This window comes from Elephas maximus, chromosome 2, assembly GCF_024166365.1.
Source record: "Elephas maximus indicus isolate mEleMax1 chromosome 2, mEleMax1 primary haplotype, whole genome shotgun sequence".
NCBI lineage: Eukaryota > Metazoa > Chordata > Mammalia > Proboscidea > Elephantidae > Elephas > Elephas maximus.
Window position 1 is genome coordinate 222,211,752 of NC_064820.1, and position 26,324 is coordinate 222,238,075.

Consider the following 26,324-nt stretch of genomic DNA (forward strand, 5'->3'; position numbering starts at 1 on the left):
AATTTCTCTTCATCTGTGAAATCTAGAATACAAGTTATCTACTTCTAAATTACAATGGTGGAACAGGCACAAGCTAGACATTTTCATTACAAATGGGAGAAATTGGAGGGAAAGAAGGGATAACAGGCACCAAGCAAGTCAGCAGAACACATTACATTAGCTCTCAAAGCTTGAAAATAATCCTCTATTCTCTGAGACCATTTAGGCAATGGCTCTGCCCTCCAGAACCTGGGTTTTGGCCATACTTTTTTGATTCTGGATGGAGGCCCCTCAGCCCTGGGCTTCAGCTCTGCCTTCCAGGCTCACTGGAACAGGAACTCTGCTTCCCTGGCTTTAGGTGGCCCCATTCTCCTAGTCTATCTGAGCGGCAACCCTACCCCCTCAGCCCTGGCAGCCCCATTCTTCTGCCCCTTGGACATGGCAGCCCCACCTGCTCAGCTTCGGGTTGTGCATCTGGCCCCATCTTGCTGGCACTTGTGAATGGCAGCCCCACACTCCAGATATGAGTTGGTGAAGATCTGACTCTTTGAAACCTATGAGTCTGTGACCACACACTTTGAAACCTCAGAGGCCATGGCTCTACCGTTTGTGACCCCAGAGGTTGTGGCCCCACCCTTTGAGACTAAGGCAGCTCTGCTTTCTGTGTTCCTTGTCTCTTCAGCTTCTGCTTCCTGGTTCCTCGGCCTTTTGGCCCCTCGGTCTCTTGGGCCAGACTGGCGTCGGCCCTGCTCAGGCAAGTGTTCCAAAGCTCCTTACCTCTGATGATAAGTGTCGAGAGGCACCCCACTCCACCAGGAAGCCTCCTGTGAAAGGCCCTCAGCTCTTTTGCTCTGTGGGTTGACTCTTGCACTGTCTTACACCGATCTCCTGATTCTACTGGTGCTGTTTCTTGCTGTCTGTGCTGGCTCTGGTGTTAACAGCTCTCCTCGCTTCCTTCTGAGTCGTCACTAGAATTGTCTTTGATGTCCATAATTCCACCAACAGTCTCTTAAAGACAGTCTTCGCATTTGCTGTTTTTCACCTTAAAACTCTTCTAGCCTCTACCCATTCACAGTTTCAAAACTGCCTGCACATTTTAGGTATCTATTAGAGCAGCACCCCACCCCAGTAACAAATTCTGTCTTAGTTATCCGGTGCTGCTATAACAGAAATACCACAAGTAGATGGGTTTAACAAGCAGAAATTCATTCTCTCACAGTTTAGGAGGCTAGAATTCTGAATTCAGGGTGCCAGCTCTAGGGGAAGGCCAAAGGAAACACTCCTTTCCTGGCACTTCTTTCTTGGTGGCATTAGGTCCCTTTCCTCTTGGCTTGCTTCTCTCTTTTATATCTCAAAAGAGATTGACTCAAGATACAACCTAATTCTGTAGATTGTGTCCTGCCTCATTAACACAACTGCCTCATTAACATCACAGAGGTTAGGATTTACAACACATAGGTAATTGGATCAGATCAGGAAATGGAGGACAATCACACAATACTGGGATTCATGGCCCAGCCAAGTCGACACACATTTTTGGGGGGACACGATTTAATCCGTAACAGAAATTGTTTGTAATTTTTTTTCTTTTGTTATCTTTATCTAAAGTTGAGTAATTTTCCATTCTCTGAAACAGCTTGTACAAAAGAGGGGATTTTTTGTTGTTGTTCCTTCAATACTTGGTAAAGCTATGTGGCTTTTTTTTTAGGTTGGGGGCAGGTGGACTTTTGATTACAGATTCAGTGTGTAATTGTTATTTGTCTATTCAGATTATATTTATTCTTCAGTGAACTTGTTAGCTCATGGCTTCCTACAAAATTATTTCATCCAAATTTTGAAATTTATTGACATAAAGTTATACACAGTATTCTCTCACGATTTAAAAAATTTCTACTTTTCTGTGGCTGTAGACTCTCTTTGTTTTTAATATTGTTTGCTTACGTCCTTTTTCGCTTCTTTTGTTAAATCTTGGTAAAGAGTTGTTTATTAGTTTTTTTTTTTTAAGAAACAGTTCTGAATTTGTTGGTCTTTTCCTTGGCTGTTTTATTCTTCATTTCATATCTTTTTACTCAGATCCTCATTTCCCCTTTTTCCTACTTTCTTTATATTTACCTGATTTTTTTTTTCTAGCCTCTTGAATTACATGCTTATTTAAATTATTTTAGATCTTTGTGTTTTAATTCAATGGTATACATTTACTCTTAAATAACTTGTTAGCTGCATTCCAAAGATTTTGATATGTTTTTCTTCCATTGCTGTTTGGTTTCAAGTGGACATTGTGCCATAAGTTATTTTAGGAGAGCATTTGAGAGTTTCAAAACGTGTTTTTCATGATTATGTTTTTTATAAAATTGTGGTAAATATTCGTTGTTATTAGGTGCCATTGAATTGGTTGCAACTCATAGTGACCCTGTGTATGACAGAAACAAACACTGCCTGGTCTTGCGCCATCCTTAAAATCATTACTATGTTTGAGCCCATTCTTGCAGCCACTGTGTCACTCATAGAGGATCTTCCTCTTTTTCACGGACCCTCTACTTTACCAAGCACGAAGTTTTTCCTCAGGGACTGGTCTGTCCTGATAACATGTCCAGAATACATAAGACAGAGCCTCACTATCCTCACTTCCAAGGAGCACTCTGGCTGTTCTTCTTTCAAGACAGATTCGTTAGTTCTTCCGGCAGTCCATGGCATATTCAATATTCTTCGCCAATCCCATAATTCAGAGGCATCAATTCTTCTTCAGTCTTCCTTATTCATTGTCCAGCTTTTGCATGCATATGAGGCAATTGAAAATACCATGGCTTCGGGCAGGTGCACCTTAGTCTTCAAGGTGACATCTTTGCTTTTTAACTCTTTAAAGAGGTCTTTTGCCAATACAGTATGTCATTTGATTTATTGACTGCTGTTTCCATGGGCATTGATGATGGATGCAAGTAAAATGAAATCCTTGACAACCTCAGTATTTTCTTTTTATTATGTTGTTGCTTATTGGTCCAGTTGTGAGGATTTTTGTTTTCTTTATGTTGAGGTGCAATTCACACTGAAAGCTGTGGTCTTCGATCTTGATTGATAAGGGCTTCAAGTTCTCTTCACTTTCAGCAAGCATGGTTGTGTCATCTGTGTATCACAGGTTGTTAATGTGTCTTCCTCCAATCCTAATGCTACATTCTTCTTCATATAGTCTAGCTTCTCAGATTATTTGGTCAGCATACAGATTGAATAAGTACGGTGAAAGCATACAATCCTGACACACACCTTTCCTGATTTTAAACTATGCAGTATCCCCGTATTGCAGTGGACAAATCTGCTGTAAAAGACCACTTCAAAGTGTTAAAAAGCAAAGATGTCACCTTAAGGACTCAGGTGCTCCTGACACAAACTATGGTATCTTCAATTATCAAATTACCTCTTTGCTAGTGGCTAATTAGTTTTTTTTGTTGTTGTTATTGTTAGCTGCTGTAAAATTCACTCCCAGCTCGTAGCGACCCCACGTGTCACAGAGTAGAACTGCTCCACAGGATTTTCTTGGCTATAATGTTTATGGAAGCAGATCAGTAGGCCTTTCTTTCGAGGTGGTGCTGAGTGAGTTTGAACTGCCCAACCTTTTGGTTGGCGGCCAAGTGAAAATCTTTTGTTTCTCCCAGGGCCCTGTTAATCACTTTACCTCCTCAAAAACGTGCAGATAAATTCTGCTGCAAGACTGCAGCTTTTGTCCATCCAATCCCCCCTGTTTTATAAATCTCATTTTCTTCTACTCTAAGACTCAGTTTAGCAGCCGGCTTCCTCCAAAATGAGAAAACCGTTTGCCTCAAAAATAACTGAACTGCATGCAAATAACTAATTTCCTTTGAGCTATTTTTGGACAGACCTGAGTTTTACATTTTAGATCGAGGATGCAGTGCTTATGCCTCATGTCCGTCCTGTTCGCAGGCCCCACTGACCAACTGTGCCCTTTCCCACATCTTAGCTGTGAGTCTTCCATTTCCTTTCTAAGAAAGTGTGTGTCATCTTTCTAATCAGAAATCACTCAGCAATAACTCCACTGAGGCTGCCTTTCAACATCTGAGATTCTCGGAATTGATGCTGCTAACAAATTCTTGCTTCTTAAGGCCCTTTGGTCCCTGGGCCATTTCTCTGTGATACCGGGGTAGGTAATGCAAAATATGACCGATAAATATGCACATATAGGCTCTCTAGCCTAAACTCCAGAATAGCCCATAAAAATAGGAAGTGAAAGGAGAAAAAAATAAAATGGAAAATATGAAATGACACATCTAGATACCATTATCCACTTACTAGGCATGAGATTCTGGACATATCTAACCTGAAAGACTCCATTTGTTCTATAAAGGAGAAATGGAAACCTTGTAAAATGTGGAAATAATACTAACTCCCTCCTCAACCTGTTAGTGAAATCACAGATGTCACTTCCTATTTCAAAGCTCCTATTGCCTTTGAGAAATTACGCATAGGAGATTCTGGCAGTAGTTCTGTATCAGTTAATTTCCCCGGTGAGTAAGGATTTAAGGAGTACGCCCTGTGCACAAGGTTTAGGAGTTTGGACTCTGGGTGCATTAGCCTGGCTTCAGTGCTGTCTTCGACTTCTGACTCACTCTAGAACTCACTGGCAACTTATTTACCCGTGTGTTTCTGTTTAGCTTAGCACCCACTTCCCACACAAATTGTGAGGTTTAAAGGAGTAATCACATGCCAAATGCTTAGTGGCATACAGCCAGTGTTTATAAGTGTTAGCCATTACCTTCCATGCGGGAGACCTGATGCAGTTCCAGCCAGTGCGTGGCATGTGCAGCCACCACCCCTCTGTCAGCGGAAGCTTGTGTGTCGCTATGTTGCTGAGCATGTTTCAGTGGCGTGTCCAGAATAAGACAGTCTAGGAAGAAAGGCCTGTTGATCTACTTATGAAAAACTTACCAGTGAAGACCCTATGGATCATAAAGGTACGTTCCTCAGTTAATCATGGGGATGGTGCAAAACTGGACATAGTTTCCTTCCATTGTGCATGGGATTGACGTGAGTCGGGGACGAACTCAATGGCAGTTAACAACAACAATAGCAGTATTATTGGGACATTAATCTGATTTTCTTCTTATATATCTGATTGATCTTTTTTCATGTCCCTTTTTGTCCTGGCCTTGGTTTTCAAAATGCAGCTCTTTGCTTTTCATTGTTCTTTTCATAGGCTTTGTTGCACTCTTACTATCACATTTCCCCCTTTTTTGCAGGCAGGTTCTAGCCAGATCACCCCTCTGCATTTCAGTAGGAGGCTTCTTGTAGCACAGAACTGCCCCATGAGGACATATTTTTTGGAGGACATTTTGAACCCTGTCAAATCATTCCACACCAGCTGCCCTCTCACCAGCTTGTACACAGCCATGCCACTTCCACTTCAAAGACTGTAGACTTTGACTTTCCACTAATTTCTATGAAATGCATTATTTTGAGGATGGAATCAGAGTATCACCCTCAGCAGTTGGAATCAACTCGATGGCAACAGGTTTTTTTTTTTTTTATTAGTAGACTTAATGGGAGTGTGTAAACTACTTCCTGAGCAGATGTACAAAAGGGATGTCAGGCTTTATCAATCAAAGGTCACAGAAGTCTTTGGAATGGCCTAGAATATTCTAAAAGTCTTTGGTATGGTCTCAGCACCTCCTGTTTTAAGCCTGTTTTAAGACTTCATCCTGCCTTTAATGTTTGTGTGCATTCTGGATCCTCATTGTTATATAATGCAGGCTCCATAAATATTTATTGATTTGATTGTTGTCATAGTTGCCTTACAGTGGATCCCGACTTACTGAGACTTCTTGTGTTGGGTGAATTAATTGATGCAGATGCAGAATTATTGCAAATACCTTCTATGATTATTTTCTAGGAGGCAATAAACAGAAGGCTTCAAAAGGCGAAGTGACATTTGTGGTTTTGCAAAAATGTTAGGAGGCAGTATTAATTTTTTAAAATAAGTTTTCAATTTCTCATTTACAGAGAAAACTGAGTCTTTAAAGTTAGGTATGCCCAGAGTCTTGTGACTAACAGGTGGCTAACCATATTCTGTATGTGTCATCTCATATTTCTGTTTCTCATTTTTTCCTTTTTCCTGTTTCATTGGCTTGTGCTGAATCTTAACTGTTTTAAACAGTGTGTATGTGCATCTTTATCGTAATATTTTGCTTTACTTTTTTGAATTAATTCAATTCTCTTTTTAGTTTTATTATTCCTGCTGTTTTCTATATTTTTTTCCTAAATCCCTTAAGCGCTTAGTCCTCTTTTCCTTTTCCTTTAATAAGGAAAATACTTTAGGCATTTACTTTTTTTTTTTTTCTTGTGATTTAGGTGAAAGTTTACAGCTCAAGTTAATTTCTCATACAAAAACTTGTACAATATTGTTATGTGGCCCTAGTTGCAATCCCTATAATGTGACAGCATACTCCTTCTTTCCACTCTGTGTTTCCCATGTCCATTCAACCAGCTCTTATGCCTTTCTGCCTTCTCATGTCATCTTCGGACAGGAGCCGCCCATTAAGTCTTGTGTATCTGAACTGAGAAGCACTCTTCACAGCTATTACGAGTCGATTTCGACTCATAGCAACCCTATAGGACAGAGTAGAACTGCCCCATGGAGTTTCCGAAGAGCGCCTCGTGGATTCAAACTGCCGACCTTTCAGTTAGCAGCGGTAGCTGTTAATCACTACACCACCAGGGTTTCACATAGTCCAGTCTAATCTTTGTCTGGAGAGTTGGCTTCAGGAATGGTTTTAGTTTTGCTTTAACAGAGTCCGGGGGCCATGTCTTGTAGGGTTCCTCTATACTCAGTCAGACCATTAAGTCTGCTCTTTTAATGGGAATTTGAGCTCTGCACCCTACTTTTCTTCTGCTCCGTCAAGGACTCTCTGTTGTGTTCCCTGTCAGGGCAGTCATTGATGGTAGCTGGGCACCATCTAGTTCATCTGGTCTCGAGTTGATGGAATCTGTGGTTTATGTGGCCCTATTGTCTCTTGAGCTAATATTTTCCTTGTGTCTTTGGTGTTCTTCATTCTCCTTTGCTCCAGGTGGGTTGGGACCAATTGATGCATCTTAAATGGCTGCTCCCAAGCTTTTAAGACCCCAGACATCAATCACCAAAGTGGGGTGCAGAACATTTTCTTAATAAACTTTGTTAATGCCAGTTGACCTAGATGTCCCCTGAAACCATGGTCCTCAGACTCCTGCCTCTGCTACTCTGTCCCTCGAAGTATTTGGTCGTGTTCAGGAAACTTCTAAGCTTTTGATTTAGTCCAGTGGTGCTGACTTCCCCTGTACTGTGTGTTGTCCTTCCTTTCACCTAAGATGATTCTTGTCTACTCTCTACTTAGTGAATTCCACCCCCCCCCGCCTCCCTTGTAACCATCAAAGAATGTTTTCTTCTGTGTTTAGACCTTTTCTTGAGTTCTCGTAATAGTGGTCTCATACAGCATTTGTCCTCTGGCAACTGACTAATTTCAGTCAGCAAATTGCCTTCTAGATTCATCCATATTGTGAGATGTTTCGCAGATTCATCATTGTTCTTTATCATTGCTTAGTATTTCATTGTGTGAATACACCATGATTTGTTTATCTATTCTTCTGTTGATGGGCACCTAGGTTGCTTCCATCTTTTTGCTGTTGTGACCAGTGCTGCAATGAACATGGGTGTGCATATTGTGTGACAGCTCTTATTTCTCTAGGATGTATTTCTAGGAGTGGTATTGCTGGAACTTATGGTACTTCTATTTCCAGCTTTTTAAGGAATTGCCAAATCGATTTACAAAGTGGTTGTACCACTTTACATTCCCACTGGCAGTGTATAAGAGTTCCAGTCTCTCCACAACCTCTCCAACATTTATTGTTTTGTGTTTTTTGAATTAATGTCAGCCTTGTTGGGGTGAGATGGAATCTCATTGTAGTTTTGATTTGCATTTCTCTAATGGCTAATGATCATGAGCATTCCCTCATGTATCCGTTAACCGTCTTCTTTGGTGAAGTACCTATTTATATCCTTTGCCCATTTTTTAATTTTGTTATTTGTCTTTTTGTGGTTGAGGCTTTGCAGTATCTTGTAGATTTTAGAGATTTGACCCTGACCAGATATGTCGTAGCCAAAGATTTTTTCCCAGCTTGTAGGTTATCTTTTTCCTCTTTTGGTGAAGTCTTTTGATTAGCATATGTGATTTTTCATTTTGATTTTTAGGAGCTCCCAGTTATCTGGTTTTTCTTCTGGTGTTTGTGCATTGTTAGTTATGTTTTATATACTGTTTATGCCATGTATTAGTGGTTCTAGCATTGTCTGTATTTTTGTTCCATGATCTTTATTGTTTCAGATTTTATATTTAGGCCTTTGATCCATTTTGAGTTAGTTTTTGTATGTGGTGTGAGCTATGGGACTTATTTCATTTTTTTGCAAATAGATATCCAGTTATGCCAACAGACTGTCTTTTTCCCATTTAATGGACCTTACTTTAGGCCTTTGTCGAATATCGGCTGCTCATAGATGGATGAACTTACGTCTGGATTCTCAATTCTGTTCCATTGGTCTATGTAGCTGTTGTTGTACCAGTACCAGACTGTTTTGATGATGGTGGCAGTGTAATATGTTCTAAAATCAGGTAGTGTGAGGCTTTCCACTTTATTCTTCTTCTTCACTAATGCTTTACTTATCTGGGGCTTCTTCCCTTTCCATATGACCTTGGTAATTTGTTTCTCCATCTCATTAAAAAATGTCGTTGGAATTTGGATCTGCATTGCATTGTATCTGTAGATTGCTTTGGGGAGTATTGACATTTCCACAATGTTGAGTCTTTCTATCCGTGAACATATTATGTTTTTCCATTTATGTAGGTCTCTTTTGGTTTCTTGCAGTAGTGTCTTGTAATTTTCTTTGTATAGGTCTCTTATGTCTCTGGTTAGATTTATTCCTAAGTATTTTATATTCTTGGGGACTATTGTAAGTGGAATTGATTTGTTGATTTCCTCTTCCAAGTTCTCTTTGTTGGTGTAGAGAAATCCAAATGACTTTCATGTGTTTATCTTGTATCCTGATATTTTGCGGAAATCTCCTTTTAGTCCCAGTAGCTTTCTAGGGCTTTCGGGTTGTCTGTTTATGAGATCATATCATCTGCAAATAGGGATGCTTTTACTTTTTCCTTACCAATTTGGATGTCCTTTTCTCTTTTTCTAGCCTAATTGCTCTGGTTAGAGCCTCCAGCACAGTGTTGAATAAGAGTGGTGACAAAGGGCATCCTTGTCTGGTTCCTGTTCTCAAGGGGAATGCTTTCAGACTCTGTCCATTTAGAATAATGTTGGGTGTTGGCTTTGTATAAATGCCCTTTATTATGTTGAGGAATTGCCCCTCTATTCCTACTCTGCTGGGAGTTTTTATCATGAATGGGCATTGGCCTTTGTCAAATGCCTTTTCTGCATCAATTGATAAGATTATGTGTTTCTTATCTTTTGTTTTATTTATGTGATGGATTACATTGATTGTTTTTCTAATGTTGAACCATCCCTGCATGCCTTGTATGAATCCCACTTGGTCATGGTGAATTATTTTTTTGATATGTTTTTGAACTCTATTGGTTAGAATTTTGTTGAGGATTTTTGTGTCTATGTTCATGAGGGATACTGGTCTGTAATTTTCTTTTTTAGCAGTATCTTTACCTGGTTTTGGTATCAGGGTTATGCTAGCTTCATAGAATGAGTTCTGGAGTATTCCATCCTTTTCTATGTTCTGAAATACTTCTAGTAGTACTGGTGTTAACTCTTCTCTGAAAGTTTGGTAGAATTCTCCAGTGAAGCTGTCAGGGCTGGGGCTTTTTTTTGCCGGGGGGGTTAATTATCTTTTCAATCTCTTCTTTTGTTTATTTAGGTTTATTTAGTTGTTCTACCTCTGTTAGTTTAGGTAGGTAGTGTGCTTCTAGAAATTCATCCATTTCCTCTATGTTTTTGAATTTGTTGGAGTACAATTTTTCATAGTATTCTGTTATGATTGTTTCAATTTCAGTTGCGACTGTTGTCATATTGCCCATCTCATTTCTGATTTATTTGCTTCCTTTCCTGTTGTTCTTTTGTCAGTTTAGCCAGTGGTTTATTGCTTTTGTTGATTTTTTCAAAGAACCAGCTTTTGGTTTTTTTGACTCTATGAGTTGTTTTTCTGTTCTCTATTTCATTTATTTCTGCTCTCATTTTTGTTATTTCCTTTCTTCAGGTGCCTGTGGGCTTCTTTTGCTGCTCTCTTATGTTTTGATTTTGGCCCCTTCTTCTTTTTGGATGTGTGCATTTATTGCTATAATTGCCCTCTGAGACTGCTTTTGCTGTGTCCCAAAGCTTCTGGTAGGATGTGTTTTCATTCTCATTTGATTCTGTGAATTTCTTTACTCCATTCTTGATTTCTTGTGTAACACAGTAGTTTTTCAGGAAGGTGTTGTTCAGTTTCCAGGCATTTGATTTTTTTCCCTTGCTTTTTCTGTTATTGATTTCTACTTTTATGGCTTTATGATCAGAAAAGATGCTTTGTAATATTTTGATATTTTGGATTCTGTTGAGGCTTGCTTTGTGGCCTAATATGTGATTTATTCTGTAGAATGTTCCATGTGTACTGGAAAAGAAAGTATACTTGCCCACTGTTGGGTGGAGTGTTGTGTATGTATCTATGAGGTCAAACTGATTGATCGTGGGATTTAGATCTTCCATGTCTTTATTGAGCTTCTTTCTGGATGTTCTGTCCTTTACCAAAAGTGGTATGTTGAAGTCTCCTACTACTATTGTGCAGCTGTCTCTTTTCAATGGTGTTAGCGTTTGTTTTATGTATTTTGGAACCCTGTCATTACGTGCATATATATTTATTATGCTTATTTCCTCCTGGTGTACTGACCCTTTAATCATTGTATAGTGTCTTTCCTTATCCTTTGTGGTGGATTTTGCTTTAATGTCTATTTTGTCAGAGATTAATATTTCCACTCCTGCTCTTTTTTTTTTTTTTAATGGTACATCAGATGAAGGTTTATGGAACAAACTGGTTTCTCATTGAACAGTTAGTACGCATATTGTTTTATGACATTGGTTAACAACCCCATGGCATGTCGACACCTCTTTCTCAACCTTGGGTTCCCTATTACCAGCTTTCCTGTCCCCTCCTGCCTTCTAGTCTTTGCGTTTATACTCTTGTGCCTCTTTAAGTCCCATTTTGTTTTATCAGCCTGTCTAATCTTTGGCTGAAGTGTGAACCTTGGCAGTGACTTTATTACAGAGCGAAAAGGGTGTCTGGGGGCCAAACTCTGTAAGTTTGTCCAGCCTCTGTCAGGCTGGTAAGTCTGTTTTTTTTTTTTTTTGTGGCCACTCCCACTCCTTTTTGATTGTTGTTTGCATGATATATTTTTTTCCCTTCCTTTGAGTTTTAGTTTGTTAGTGTCTTTAAGTCTAAAAAAAAAAAAATTTTTTTTTTAAGTCTAAGGTGTGTCTCTTGTAGGCAGCATATAGACATATTGTGTTTTTCTTATTCATTTCGCCACTCTTTGTCTCTTTATTGGTGCATTTAGTCTATTTACATTCAGTGTAATAATTGATAGGTAGGATTTTCTGCTGTCATTTTGATGTATTTTTTTTGTGTGTGTGTGTTGTTGACAGTTTCTTGTTCCACTTAATTTTCTGTGCTGAGTAGTTTTTCATCTTTGTTGTTGTTGATTTTGTATTTGCTGAGTCTTTATGTTTTTCTTCTTTCCTATTTTGATGTGTTGAATTGTTAGTTACCTTAATATTTAGCTTCGTTTTTCTAAGCTTAAACCAATCTTTTATGTCTTGATATCACCTTGGCTTCCTCCCCATATGAAAGTTGTATGACTGCATTATTTAGTAGTGGTTAAGAGCTATGGCTGTTAACCAAAAGGTCAGCAGTTCAAATCCTCCAGGTGCTCCTTAAAAATCCTATGAAGCAGTTCTACCCTGTCCTGTAGGTTTTGCAGGCCAAGTCTTCCCAGCTTGGGACTAAGCCCTTTCTAAGTTCTTGCTTCTACTGACCAAGAATGACCAGGAGAGACTCAGAGGTTCCACAAGAACAAAGGTTTATTAGCGAGAGAAAAAGAGTAAAGGCTCACGAGCAGGGAACAGAGAGGGACCAAGCAACACTAACCTCTGTTCCCCTGAACAGAGGTTTTTCTGGGGCTTATATGGGTTTGGCGAGGATAATAGAGTAATGAATATTTAGTAGGTTTCTGTCAAGGGGCGGGTACTTCTCAGAATGTTGGTGCATACTAAATTAGTCTACGTGCGCATCTGAAATCCAAGATGGAACCCATAGCAAAGGCTTCTGGGACTGGGTGGCGGGACTTATTGCGGGGCATCATGCCTGCACAGTCCCCTGCGGCGCTGGTACATTTCCTGTTGCAGGTACTTGCATCAGGCGGAGGTCATCCGTCAATCACCTTGCGGATGTCTGTGCATGCTCCAGGGACCAGATCGGGCTGGTCCTTCTGAAAAACATCTTATGAGGAAGTTCATTGCTTGTTCTTTCCTTATCACACATTCCAGGATGGGGGTTTTATGTCATTAGCCAAGCTTGCAGGTATTCCAGGGTTCTTTGCTTAGGGGCTTAGTCCCCTTTTCTTCCCTATATCATAGAATTGCTATGAGTTGGAGAATGGTTTTCACACATTCTACTCTTCTGATGATGAATTTCCATAAAAATTCTTTGATTACCATTATAAGAGTGTCATCTTTCTCACGGACTTCGTAATACCTTTCCTTAGATGGCCGCTTACTCTGGTAAGCTTTTAAGACCCCAGATGCTACTTGTCAAACGGTAGCTAGGTGCCATATAGTTTCCTTAATCTTCACTATGCCATAGCTCAGACACCGTGCTTCTGGGATTTCAAATTGGGGTAAGTTACAGGGCAAGACAACGTTGAAAGAACTACTTGGTTTCCCAAAAGGCTAACTCAAGGTGTGAGGTCTTTCTCCTCTGAGAACCTAGGTTCTTCAAGATACATAACTTTCTGTATAGCAAGAAGAGAGACAGTTTGATTACAAGCCTTAGACAGGCATTTCATACTACGTTGTCTTGAAGACCAATTGAAATAATTACTGATTTACCCTAAGCATAGCTCCCAGTCTGATCTTTGGAGTCTATTTCCCAAAACAGACTGAATTCTTCAAAAGCTGCCACTCCCTTGTTTACCTACCAACAGACATGGGTCACTTTCTCAGAAGCTGAAGTGGAGCCTAAGACAAAATGGAATCCAAGCCAGACTTTGTGTCAGGTATTTTAGTTAGGCCAAGTGCCTCAGTTTTAGGGTGCTCTCACACACCAGGTAAGAGAAATCCCTAAATAAGGATATCTGTTATTTTTTCTTTCACTGTATAAATTTGAGTTCTTGTTTCTCCAACTGATCATATTTTGTTTCTTTTTTACGTTTCAAAGAGAATGTATATTCTCATATAATTCTTAGGGCAAATTGCCAGTTTTGTTTTTTATGGGAAACTGGTCCCAGCTTATTCCAGAACAATCAGTACTCAAACCAGGTATCTGTGGAAAAAATTGAGAGGTGCCTTTAAATGGAACGGTAAGGCTTTCTTACAAACCCATCAGTATTTAACAATTTTAACGAGCTTTTAAAAAGTGGTATATTTTAACTGTGATTCATTTCACATAAAAACCTATGGTTTTCCTGCCAGAGTTATCTTTAGTAAAAGCTATGTACTTTCAGCCAGATTTGGAGTGACATGAATGTGAGAGAAGCTGGAAGCAGATCCCAGAAGAAATCCGAATGTTTGAAGGGGGATTTCCTGCGCATCTGGCTCTCAGTTCTGTTAATACGCCTTCGGGCAGTCTTAGCCACACTCCTCTTCCACTCCCTTTATGTAACTCATTCAGAATTGCTTTGCAGCCCGTGATTTAGTTCAGTGCAATTTCTTTCTTCCATTTCCTGCTTTCTCTACTATTGGTGTCTATGCTGGGTTTATGTTTTAAAGTGAGAAACAGTGAAAGACAAAGAGTAGATTTGCATTTGAAGAGAAGATGATGTTTGCATGTTAGCGTTTTCTTTACTTTTAAACTTACCTTGTTAGCTTAAGCTCATTTAGCTTCAGGGAAGGTAGTTGCCATGTTGTTCTTAGTTGCCTTACCCTTGATTCTGACTCACGGCTGCCCCATGTTTTAGAGTAGAACTGCTCCATAGGATTTTCAAGGTTGTTTTCAAAGCAGGCCTTTCTTTCGAGGTGCCTCTTGGGTGGGTTAGAGCTGCCATTCTTTTGGCTAGTAGTCAAGTGCAGCTGTGCTGAAAAGCAGTATTTGCCCTAGAGGTGGCCAGAGAAGCGAAGGCAGGCCTTGGGAAGTAAGAAGAGGCAAAAATACCAAGGGGAAGGTAGAACACAGCTGAATGTGTAACCAAACGAGGTTGCTTGTCCTGTCCTATTAGCCAATTGATGTAAGACGGACACCACTCCCCCAGTTGTAAGGGCAACAGAAAGTGGAAATTTATTGTCTGCGCAGACAAGGAGCAACGCGGGGTCTAGCGACCATAAGGCCACGTGCTCCCTGTCTGAGGGCGTTGGGGATCTTTTTATTTCCAATGGCGTCTGGTGCCCCGAACTCTCCGCCCTTAGCCCTCTCATGTCCACATTTGGAGGTCTGGATGTTGAATCACGTCGATGATGTTCAGGTACAAGGACAGACCGAGGACACAGCTCTTTAGCTCCTGCATATGCACCGGCAGGATTCTGGCACTAAATTGAAACTGTGGTTATGGGCACAGTGTGGTTGGGCCAAACCCCAGTCAGAAGCTGTGGCTTGGTGGCTGCGAGGGGGAACGCGAGGAGCCTCGGCGGAGCGGGGGGAAGTATTGGCAAAGGCTTCAGTCCCCCTTCTAACAGGATCCTTTTAATCTTAGCAGAGGTTTAGGGCTGAAGGTCTCATCTTCTGTAGCTTCTTCTTGCTGGCTAGGGCCACTGGCATAGAACTGGGCTCTAGCTGGAACCTGCTCAGGGAGATGGGGTGATATCCCTGTTGTAGCATCATTTGCAGCTGTAACTTCTGAAGCCTGGAAGACACAAACCTTTTAAGGTTAAGCGAACAAGGCTTGAATATAAGCAGCAGGACAACTATGGCCAAGGATCTTAGAAGGGGAAGACACCATGTTAAATTCGGAATTGTCGCTTTTAATAAATCTCAGATATCTTGTGAAGTCGGGCCTTGGTTGAACTTATGTAGCCGTTATTATGGAGGGACTTGGGTCTTCAACAAGGGGCCAGGAGCCCTATTATTGCACCTGCCTCAGTTAGGATTAAACCTAGTGCTCTCTTTAGTCTACAATCTGAGGCTTGCCTGGAGGCCCAGTACATGTAGACGCTGGTGCCTGAGAGAAACAAAAATCATAGGGAACATTGACCGATGGTTGTGACAGGGCCGATGTAAGAAGCTGTCCATCTATAGCCAGGACAATGACAAGCTGGGCTGTGGTCACCCAGGCATGAGCCAGACTCACACACTCAGACACATCTACCGAGAGCACAGTGATGACACAACCACCAAGGGTGGCACCAGCTCATTCAAGCCAAGCTCTGCTCCAGAAGTTCAAGACCAGGGGACCACAAAGCCCAGGTTGGCACACTCGGCACTTGGGGCTTGTTTTTTTTTTTTTTTTGTGGCGTTGTAAATGTGTTTTGGAGGTAAATGAGTGTGCCTGGGGGTGTAGGCCCCATGTTGTTGGACAAGCAATAGTCAAGGAGCAAATAAAAAGTTTTGGGGAAATTCTTGGATATTTTCTCACAGTCGGTATCTCCATGTAACAGACTTGGTTGATCAGATTAGTCTGCAGATGAGTTGTTTCCTTCTAATTGTCCGGGGTTTTAGCAGTGGAGTCAACGAGACCCTGGATAGTCTGTTGGACAAAGTCCCTATTGTAATTAATGAAAGATGGGCCAGGGAGAGACCCATCACCTGGGGAATCTAGGGGTGTTTTTAGTAGGTGGGGGCACCTGGACTGGGCCTGCCTTTACTTTGTGTTTGGTTCTGGTAGGAGGGTGAAGCAGACCCAGTGATCTTTTACTTGGAGAGCGTTTGAGGTGTTTATGGGAACCCTGTTTTTTTTTTTTTTTTCCTCTAGAGAGATGCAGGAAATAAGCAGGATATAAGGCCACATATAGGTGGTAAACTTGAACACAGTGGTGAATAACAGCCTGTACAATTGCCAGGGGATGACAGTCAACTGGCACAATTGTTTATCACTTTAAATCTTCTGAAGCCAGACTTTTAAAATTATTATTGTCTTGTCATTTCTTACTGTTCTGTAGGGCTTGTTGGTCAGTATCGTGAGTAAGCAGCTGGCTCGATGGAAGGGTTATGGATCCACTTTCTCTTTTTGGCGATCTTGATTGCAGTGTTGGGGGTTTGTTCTCTTGCCGGGCCTGTAGTGCTCCAGGTCTTGACATGGAGAGAGAGCCTTCAGGTTGTGGAAGAATCTGTCATATCATGTCATGTACCTGTAAAGAGAGTTAAGCACCCCTGCCACAGAATACAAATATTGTTTAAAAGCAAGCAAGCTTTGTGTATGTCTCTTGCCTCCAAGGTATCCTCAGGGCCCAGAGCAGTGAAGCCCTACCACAAGTTACAGAGGAGACACCCATACATAGGTCAAAAAGGCTTATCTTAAGTTTGGTTTGAGGTGCAACCCTAGTCCTGAGCAGAGTCAAGGGAAGGGTCTTCCAAACCAAAACCAAACCCACTGCTGTTGAGTCGATTCCAACTCATAGCAACCCTATAGGACAGAGAGAACTGCCCCATAGAGTTTTCAAGGAGTGCCTGGTGGACTCGAACTGCCAGCCTTTTGGTTAGCAGCCAGAGCTCCTTAACCACTGTGCAACCAGGGTTTCCTAGGGAAGGGTCTTAGTCCATGCTAATTAGGTCTTCTTGCAGGAATTAGGCTGGTGGGCTTCAATAGTCCAGTTTACCTTTTTCTTGCAGTCTTTTTTCTGGAACATATTCCTGGTGCTTAGTCTCCTCTTATGCTGCCAAGAAGATCTTGTATCTTTTTTTTTTTTTTTTTTAAAGTAGTGGTCGTTAATATTGAGAGGGACCATACAGAGTGACAACTGGTACAGAGCCAGCTGTTCACAAGGCTCTAAAACCTGATCTAGTAGCAGAATAAATCAATATATTTACATTTAGGCTTTTCCTGGAAACCCAGGACAGTCCGTTCTGGAGCCACCCCTCCCTTTCTTCTCTACCTTTCTACTTCCTTCTTACGTTTTTGTTTTCTCTTCATTCTTCTTGCTCTCTACTCTTTTACTCTTCCAAGCCTCATCAGTTATTTTTTCCCTGTCCAACTCCTATTTTTGTAACTATAGAAGTCTTCTGTAGCTTATGGCAAGCTACAGTCAGTCACTACTATTGGGGTCACCGTTCTTGCTGTTCGCTTGGCCTATAAGTCAGCCCTTTCGTGGCCTTGGGCCACTACTGTATCTTCCTGCTGATGTCCTTTGTAGTGTACCACAGTCAGAGCAGCGGGGAGTGATACTACCTCAGGGAGTTGTAAAGTCTGTTCCCATGTTTGATTTCTTTACTGACCCAATTTAAAAGCTCTCTTTGCTTCTACAAAGTCTCATATACATGTAAAACTGACAACCCGTACTCTGAATCTATATAAATGGTCATTCACTTGGACTTGGCCAGCCACCACAAGGCCTGGATCACCGCAACCAGTTCAGCTTTTTGGGCTGAGTTTCCATTTGGGAGAGTGTTTGCCTTGAGGACCTCACTGTGGCTGACAACTGGGAGTGGGGGGGGGGTTCGGCAGAGGCTTCAAATGGAAATAGTTACCCCAATTGTTTTCAGCTTTTTTTTTTTTTTAATCCATTCTGCCACTGTCTATCTCTTTGTTGCTGCATTTAGTCCATTCACATTCAGCATAACTATACATAGGTATGAGTTTAATGCTGTTATTTTGATGTCTTTTTTTGTGTGTTGTGGACAGTTTCTTTTTTTCACTTAAGTTTTTTGTGCTGAGTAGTTTTTTTAAAATAATTTTTATTATGCTTTAAGGGAGAGTTTACAAATCAAGTCAGTCTCTCACACAAAAACCCATATATACCTTGCTACACACTCCCAATTACTCTCCCCCTAATAAGACAGCCCGCTCTCTCCCTCCACTGTCTCTTTTCATGTCCATTTCATCAGCTTCTAACCCCCTCCACCCTCTCATCTCCCCTCCAGGCAGGAGATGCCAACATAGTCTCAACTGTCCACCCTATCCAGGAAACTCAATCCTCACCAGCATCCCTCTCCAACCCATTGTCCAGTCCAATCCATGTCTGAAGAGTTGGATTCAGAATGGTTCCTGTCCTGGGGCAACAGAAGGTCTGGGGGCCATGACCACCGGGGTCCTTCCAGTCTTAGTCAGACCATTAAGTCTGGTCTTTTGAGAATTTGGTGTCTGCATCCCACTGCTCTCCTGCTCCCTCAGGGGTTCTCTGTTGTGTTCCCTGTCAGGGCAGTCATCGGTTGTAGCCGGGCACCAGCTAGTTCTTCTGGTCTCAAGATGATGTAGTCTCTGGTTCATGTGGCCCTTTCTGTCTCTTGGGCTCGTAATCACCTTGTGTCCTTGGTGTTCTTCATTCTCCTTTGATCCAGGTGGGTTGAGACCAATTGATGCATCTTAGATGGCTGCTTGCTAGCGTTTAAGAACCCAGACACTACTCTTCAATGCAGAATGTTTTCTTAATAGATTTTATTATGCCAATTGACTTAGATGTCCCCTGAAACCATGGTCCCCAGACCCCTCCCCCTGCTACGCTGGCCTTTGAAGCATTCAGTTTATTCAGGAAACTTCTTTGCTTTTGGCTTAGTCCAATTGTGCCGACCTCCCCTGTATTGTGTGCCGTCTTTCCCTTCACCTAAAGTAGTTCTTATCTGCTATCTAATTAGTGAATGTCCCTCTCCCGCCCTTCCTCCTTCCCCACTCTCATAACCACAAAAGAATGTTTTCTTCTCAGTTTAAACTATTTCTCAAGTTCTTATAATAGTGGTCTTACAAAATATTTGTCCTTTTGCAACTGACTAATTTCACTCAGCATAATGCCTTCCAGGTTCCTCCATGTTATGAAATGATTCACAGATTCCTCACTGTTCTTTATCTATGCGTAGCATTCCATCGTGTAAATATACCACAATTTATCCGTTCATCCGTTGATGGGCACCTTGGTTGCTTCCATCTCTTTGCTATTGTAAACAGTGCTGCAATAAACATGGGTGTGCATGTATCTCTTCGTGTAAAGGCTCTTATTTCTCTAGGATATATTCCAAGGAGTGGGATTGCTGGATCATATGGTAGTTCTATTTCTAGCTTTTTAAGGAAGGGCCAAATCGATTTCCAAAGTGGTTGTGTCATTTGACATTCCCACCAGCAGTGTAGAAGTCTTCCAATCTCTCCGCAGCCTCTCCAACATTTATTCTTTTGTGTTTTTCGGATTAATGCCAGCCTTGTTGGAGTGAGATGAAATCTCATTGTAGTTTTGATCTGCACTCCTCTAATGGCTAACGATCATGAACATTTCCTCATATGTTAGCTACCTGAATGTCTTCTTTAGTGAAGTGTTTATTCATATCTTTTTGCCCATTTTTTGATTGGGTTATTTGTCTTTTTGCAGTTGAGTTTTTGCAGTATGATGTAGATTTTAGAGATCAGGCACTGATCAGAAATGTGATCGCTAAAAATTTTTCCCAGTCTGTAGGTAGTCTTTTTACTCTTTTGGTGAAGTCTTTGGATGAGCATAGGTGCTTGATTTTTAGGAGCTCCCAGTTATCTAGTTTCTCTTCTACATTCTTTATAATGTTTTGTATACTGTTTATGCCATGTATTAGGGCTCCTAACTTTGTCCCTATTTTTTCTTCCATGATCTTTATCGTTTTAGATTTTATATTTAGGTCTTTGATCCACTTTGAGTTACTTTTTGTGCGTGGAGTGGAGTATGGGTCTTGTTTCATTTTTTTGCAGATGGATATCCAGTTATGCCAGCACCATTTGTTAAAAAGACTGTCTTTTCCCCATTTAACTGTTTCGGGGCCTTTGTCAAATATCAGCTGCTCATATGTTGATGGATTTATGTCTGGATTCTCAATTCTGTTCCATTGGTGTAGGTATCTGTTGTTGCACCAGTACCAGGCTGTTTTGACTAATAGGTTCTTTAATCAGGTAAAGTAAGGCCTCCTACTTTGTTTTTCTTTTTCAGTAATGCTTTACTTATCGGGGGCCTCTTTTTCTGCCATATGAAGTTGGTGATTTGTTTCTCCATCTCATTAAAGAGTGTCATTGGGATTTGGATCGGAATTGCATTAAATGTACAGATCGCTTTTGGTAGAATAGACATTTTTTTTTTTATAAACTTTTATTAAGCTTCAAGTGAACGTTTACAAATCCAATCAGTCTGTCACATGTAAGTTTACATACATCTTACTCCGTACTCCCACCTGCTTTTCCCCTATTGAGTCAGCCCTTTCAGTCTCTCCTTTCGTGACAATTTTGCCAGCTTCCCTCTCTCTCTATCCTCCCATCCCCCCTCCAGACAAGAGTTGCCAACACAATCTCAAGTGTCCACCTGATATAATTAGCCTACTCTTCATCAGCATCTCTCTCCCACCCGCTGACCAGTCCCTTTCATGTCTGATGAGTTGTCTTCGGGGATGGTTCCTGTCCTGTGCCGACAGAAGGTCTGGGGAGCATGGCCGCCGGGATTCCTCTAGTCTCAGTCAGACCATTAAGTATGGTCTTTTTATGAGAATTTGGGGTCTGCATCCCACTGATCTCCTGCTCCCTCAGGGGTCCTCTGCTGTGCTCCCTGTCAGGGCAGTCATCGATTGGGGCCGGGCACCAACTAGTTCTTCTGGTCTCAGGATGATGTAGGTCTCTGGTTCATGTGGCCCTTTCTGTCTCTTGGGCTCCTAGTTGTCGTGTGACCTTGGTGTTCTTCATTTTCCTTTGATCCAGGTGGGTTGAGACCAATTGATGCATCTTAGATGGCTGCTTGTTAGCCTTTAAGACCCCAGACGCCACATTTCAAAGTGGGATGCAGAATGTTTTCATAATAGAATTATTTTGCCAATTGACATATAAGTCCCCTCAAACCATTTTCCCCAGACCCCCGCCCCTGCTCCGCTGACCTTTGAAGCATTCATTTTATCCCGGAAACTTCTTTGCTTTTGGTCCAGTCCAATTGAGCTGACCTTCCATGTATTGAGTGTTGTCTTTCCCTTCACCCAAAGCAGTTCTTATCTACTGATTAATCAATAAAAAACCCTCTCCGTCCCTCCCTCCCTCCCCTCTTCGTAACCACAAAAGTATGTGTTCTTCTCAGTTTTTACTATTTCTCAAGATCTTATAATAGTGGTCTTATACAATATTTGTCCTTTTGCCTCTGACTAATTTCGCTCAGCATAATGCCTTCCAGGTTCCTCCATGTTATGAAATGTTTCAGAGATTCGTCACTGTTCTTTATTGATGCGTAGTATTCCATTGTGTGAATATACCACAATTTATTTACCCATTCATCCGTTGATGGACACCTTGGTTGCTTCCAGCTTTTTGCTATTGTAAACAGAGCTGCAATAAACACGGGTGTGCATATATCTGTTTGTGTGAAGGCTCTTGTATCTCTAGGGTATATTCTGAGGAGTGGGATTTCTGGGTTGTATGGTAGTTCTATTTCTAACTGTTTAAGATAACGCCAGATAGATTTCCAAAGTGGTTGTACCATTTTACATTCCCACCAGCAGTGTATGAGAGTTCCAGTCTCTCCGCAGCCTCTCCAACATTTATTATTTTGTGTTTTTTGGATTAATGCCAGCCTTGTTGGTGTGAGATGGAATCTCATTGTAGTTTTAATTTGCATTTCTCTAATGGCTAATGATCGAGAGCATTTTCTCATGTATCTGTTGGCTGCCTGAATATCTTCTTTAGTGAAATGTGTGTTCATATCCTTTGCCCACTTCTTGATTGGGTTGTTTGTCTTTTTGTGGTTGAGTTTTGACAGAATCATATAGATTTTAGAGATCAGGAGCTGGTCGGAGATGTCATAGCTGAAAATTCTTTCCCAGTCTGTAGATGGTCTTTTTACTCTTTTGGTGAAGTCTTTAGATGAGCATAGATGTTTGATTTTTAGGAGCTCCCAGTTATCGGGTTTCTCTTCATCATTTTTGGTAATGTTTTGTATTCTGTTTATGCCTTGTATTAGGGCTCCTAGGGTTGTCCCTATTTTTTCTTCCATGATCTTTATCGTTTTAGTCTTTAGGTCCTTGATCCACTTGGAGTTAGTTTTTGTGCATGGTGTGAGGTATGGGTCCTGTTTCATTCTTTTGCAAATGGATATCCAGTTATGCCAGCACCATTTGTTAAAAAGACTATCTTTTCCCCAATTTACTGACACTGGGCCTTTGTCAAATATCAGCTGCTCATATGTGGATGGATTTATATCTGGGTTCTCAATTCTGTTCCATTGGTCTATGTGCCTGTTGTTGTACCAGTACCAGGCTGTTTTGGCTACTGTGGCTGTATAATAGGTTCTGAAATCAGGTAGAGCGAGGCCTCCCACTTTCTTCTTCTTTTTCAGTAATGCTTTGCTTATCCGGGGCTTCTTTCGCTTCCATATGAAATTGGTGATTTGTTTCTCTATCCCCTTAAAATAGGACATTGGAATTTGGATCGGAAGTGCGTTATATGTATAGATGGCTTTTGGTCGAATAGACATTTTTACTATGTTAAGTCTTCCTATCCATGAGCAAGGTATGTTTTTCCACTTAAGTATGTCCTTTTGAATTTCTTGTAGTAGAGCTTTGTAGTTTTCTTTGTATAGTTCTTTTACATCCTTGGTAAGATTTATTCCTAAGTATTTTATCTTCTTGGGGGCTACTGTGAGTGGTATTGATTTGGTTATTTCCTCTTCGGTGTTCTTTTTGTTGATGTAGAGGAATCCAAGTGACTTTTGTATGTTTATTTTATAACCTGAGACTCTGCCAAACTCTTCTATTAGTTTCAGTAGTTTTCTGGAGGATTCCTTAGGGTTTTCTGTGTATAAGATCATGTCATCTGCAAATAGTGATAACTTTACTTCCTCCTTGCCAATCCGGATACCCTTTATTTCTTTGTCTAGCCTAATTGCCCTGGCTAGGACTTCAAGTACGATGTTGAATAAGAGCGGTGATAAAGGGCATCCTTGTCTGGTTCCCGTTCTCAAGGGAAATGCTTTCAGGTTCTCTCCATTTAGAGTGATATTGGCTGTTGGCTTTGCATAGATGCCCTTTATTATGTTGAGGAATTTTCCTTCAATTCCTATTTTGGTGAGAGTTTTTATCATAAATGGGTGTTGAACTTTGTCAAATGCCTTTTCTGCATCAATTGATAAGATCATGTGGTTTTTATCTTTTGTTTTATTTATGTGATGGATTACATTAATGGTTTTTCTGATATTAAACCAGCCTTGCATACCTGGTATAAATCCCACTTGATCATGGTGAATTATTTTTTTGATGTGTTGTTGGATTCTATTGGCTAGAATTTTGTTGAGGATTTTTGCATCTATGTTCATGAGGGATATAGGTCTGTAATTTTCTTTTTTTGTGATGTCTTTACCTGGTTTTGGTATCAGGGAGATGGTGGCTTCATAGAATGAGTGTGGTAGTATTCCGTCCTTTTCTATGCTTTGAAATACCTTCAGTAGTAGTGGTGTTAACTCTTCTCTGAAAGTTTGATAGAACTCTGCAGTGAAGCTGTCCGGGCCAGGGCTTTTTTTTGTTGGAAGTTTTTTGATTACTGTTTCAATCTCTTTTTTTGTTATGGGTCTATTTAGTTGTTCTACTTCTGAATGTGTTAGTTTAGGTAGGTAGTGTTTTTCCAGGAATTCATCCATTTCTTCTAGGTTTTCAAATTTGTTAGAGTACAATTTTTCGTAGTAATCTGAAATGATTCTTTTAATTTCATTTGGTTCTGTTGTGATGTGGTCCTTCTCGTTTCTTATTCGGGTTATTTGTTTCCTTTCCTGTATTTCCTTAGTCAGTCTAGCCAATGGTTTATCAATTTTGTTAATTTTTTCGAAGAACCAGCTTTTGGCTTTGTTAATTGTTTCAATTGTTTTTCTGTTCTCTAATTCATTTAGTTCAGCTCTAATTTTTGTTATTTGTTTTCTTCTGGTGCCTGATGGATTCTTTTGTTGCTCACTTTCTATTTGTTCAAGTTGTAGGGATAGTTCTCTGCTTTTGGCTCTTTCTTTTTTTGTGTGTGTGTGTACATTTATCGATATAAATTGGCCTCTGAGCACTGCTTTTGCTGTGTCCCAGAGGTTTTGATAGGAAGTATTTTCATTCTCGTTGCATTCTATGAATTTCCTTATTCCCTCCTTGATGTCTTCTATAACCCAGTCTTTTTTCAGCAGGGTATTGTTCATTTTCCAAGTATTTGATTTCTTTTCCCTAGTTTTTCTGTTATTGATTTCTAGTTTTATTGCCTTGTGGTCTGAGAAGATGCTTTGTAATATTTTGATGTTTTGGACTCTGCAAAGGTTTGTTTTATGACCTAATATGTGGTCTATTCTAGAGAATGTTCCATGTGCGCTAGAAAAAAAAGTATACTTTGCAGCAGTTGGGTGGAGAGTTCTGTATAAGTCAATGAGGTCAAGTTGGTTGATTGTTGTAAGTAGGTCTTCCGTGAGCTTCTTACTGGATGTCCTGTCCTTCTCCGAAAGTGGTGTGTTGAAGTCTCCTACTATAATTGTGGAGGTGTCTATCTCACTTTTCAATTCTGTTAAAATTTGATTTATGTATCTTGCAGCCCTGTCATTGGGTGCATAAATATTTAATATGGTTATGTCTTCCTGATCAATTGTCCCTTTTATCATTATATAGTGTCCTTCTTTATCCTTTGTGGTGGATTTAAGTCTAAAGTCTATTTTGTCAGAAATTAATATTGCTACTCCTCTTCTTTTTTGCTTATTGTTTGCTTGATATATTTTTTTTCCATCCTTTGAGTTTTAGTTTGTTTGTGTCTTTAAGTCTAAGGTGTGTCTCTTGTAGGCAGCATATAGATGGATCGTGTTTCTTTATCCAGTCTGAGACTCTCTGTCTCTTTATTGGTGCATTTAGTCCATTTACATTCAGCGTAATTATAGATAAATAAGTTTTTAGTGTTGTCATTTTGATGCCTTTTCATGTGTGTTGTTGGCAATTTCATTTTTCCACAAATTTTTTTGTGCTGAGACGTTTTTCTTAGTCAATTGTGAGATCCTCGTTTTTATAGTGTTTGACTTTATGTTAGTTGAGTCGTTACGTTTTTCTTGAGTTATGGAGTTGTTATACCTTTTTGTGGTTACCTTATTATTTACCCCTATTTTTCTAAGTAAAAACCTAACTTGTATCGTTCTATGTCGCCTTGTATCACTCTCCATCTGGCAGTTCAATGCCTCCTGTATTTAGTCCCTCTTTTTGATTATTGTGATCTTTTACCTATTGACTTCCATGATTCCCTGTTATGTGTATTGTTATTATTATTTTTTTAATTGACCTTAATTTGTTTATTTTTGTGATTTCCCTATTTGAGTTGATATCAGGACATTCTGTTTTGTGACCTTGTATTGTGCTGGTATCTGATATTATTGGTTTTCTGACCAAACAATATCCTTTAGTATTTCTTATAGCTTTGGTTTGGTTTTTGCAAATTCTCTAAACTTGTGTTTATCTGTAAATATCTTAATTTTGCCTTCATATTTCAGAGAGAGTTTTGCTGGATATATGATCCTTGGCTGGCACTTTTTTTCCTTCAGTGCTCTGTATATGTTGTCCCATTCTCTTCTTGCCTGCATGGTTTCTGCTGAGTACTCTGAACTTATTGATTCTCCCTTGAAGGAAACCTTTCTTTTCTCCCTGGCTGCTTTTAAAATTTTCTGTTTATCTTTGGTTTTGGTGAGTTTGATGATAATATGTCTTGGTGTTTTTCTTTTTGGATCAATCTTAAATGGGGTTCGATGAGCATCTTGGATAGATATCCTTTCGTCTTTCATGATGTCAGGGAAGTTTTGTGTCAGGAGTTCTTCAACTATTTTCTCTGTGTTTTCTGTCCCGCCTCCCTGTTCTGGGACTCCAATGACCCGCAAGTTATCCTTCTGGATAGAGTCCCACATAATTCTTAGGGTTTCTTCATTTTTTTAAATTCTTTTATCTGATTTTTTTTCAGCTATGTTGGTGTTGATTCCCTGGTCCTCCAGATATCCCAGTCTGCATTCTAATTGCTCGAGTCTGCTCCTCTGACTTCCTATTGCGTTGTCTAATTCTGTAATTTTATTGT

The 26,324-nt window shown here is 40.3% G+C and overlaps 1 protein-coding gene across 17 annotated transcripts in view; it reads left to right on the forward strand.

Annotated features, from left to right (window-relative positions):
• B3GALT5 (beta-1,3-galactosyltransferase 5) overlaps window positions 1-26,324 on the forward strand; it is a 172,538-nt gene that overhangs the window by 73,832 nt on the left and 72,382 nt on the right. For 3 of the 17 annotated variants that reach the window (XM_049874874.1, XM_049874879.1, XM_049874887.1), the window contains exon 1: window positions 4,398-4,940. The exons of the other annotated variants lie outside the window; for them this stretch is intronic. The gene's annotated coding sequence lies outside the window, so the exon portion shown is untranslated. Of the gene's footprint in view, window positions 1-4,397; window positions 4,941-26,324 lie in introns of those variants that run through there. 17 annotated transcript variants of the gene reach the window in all.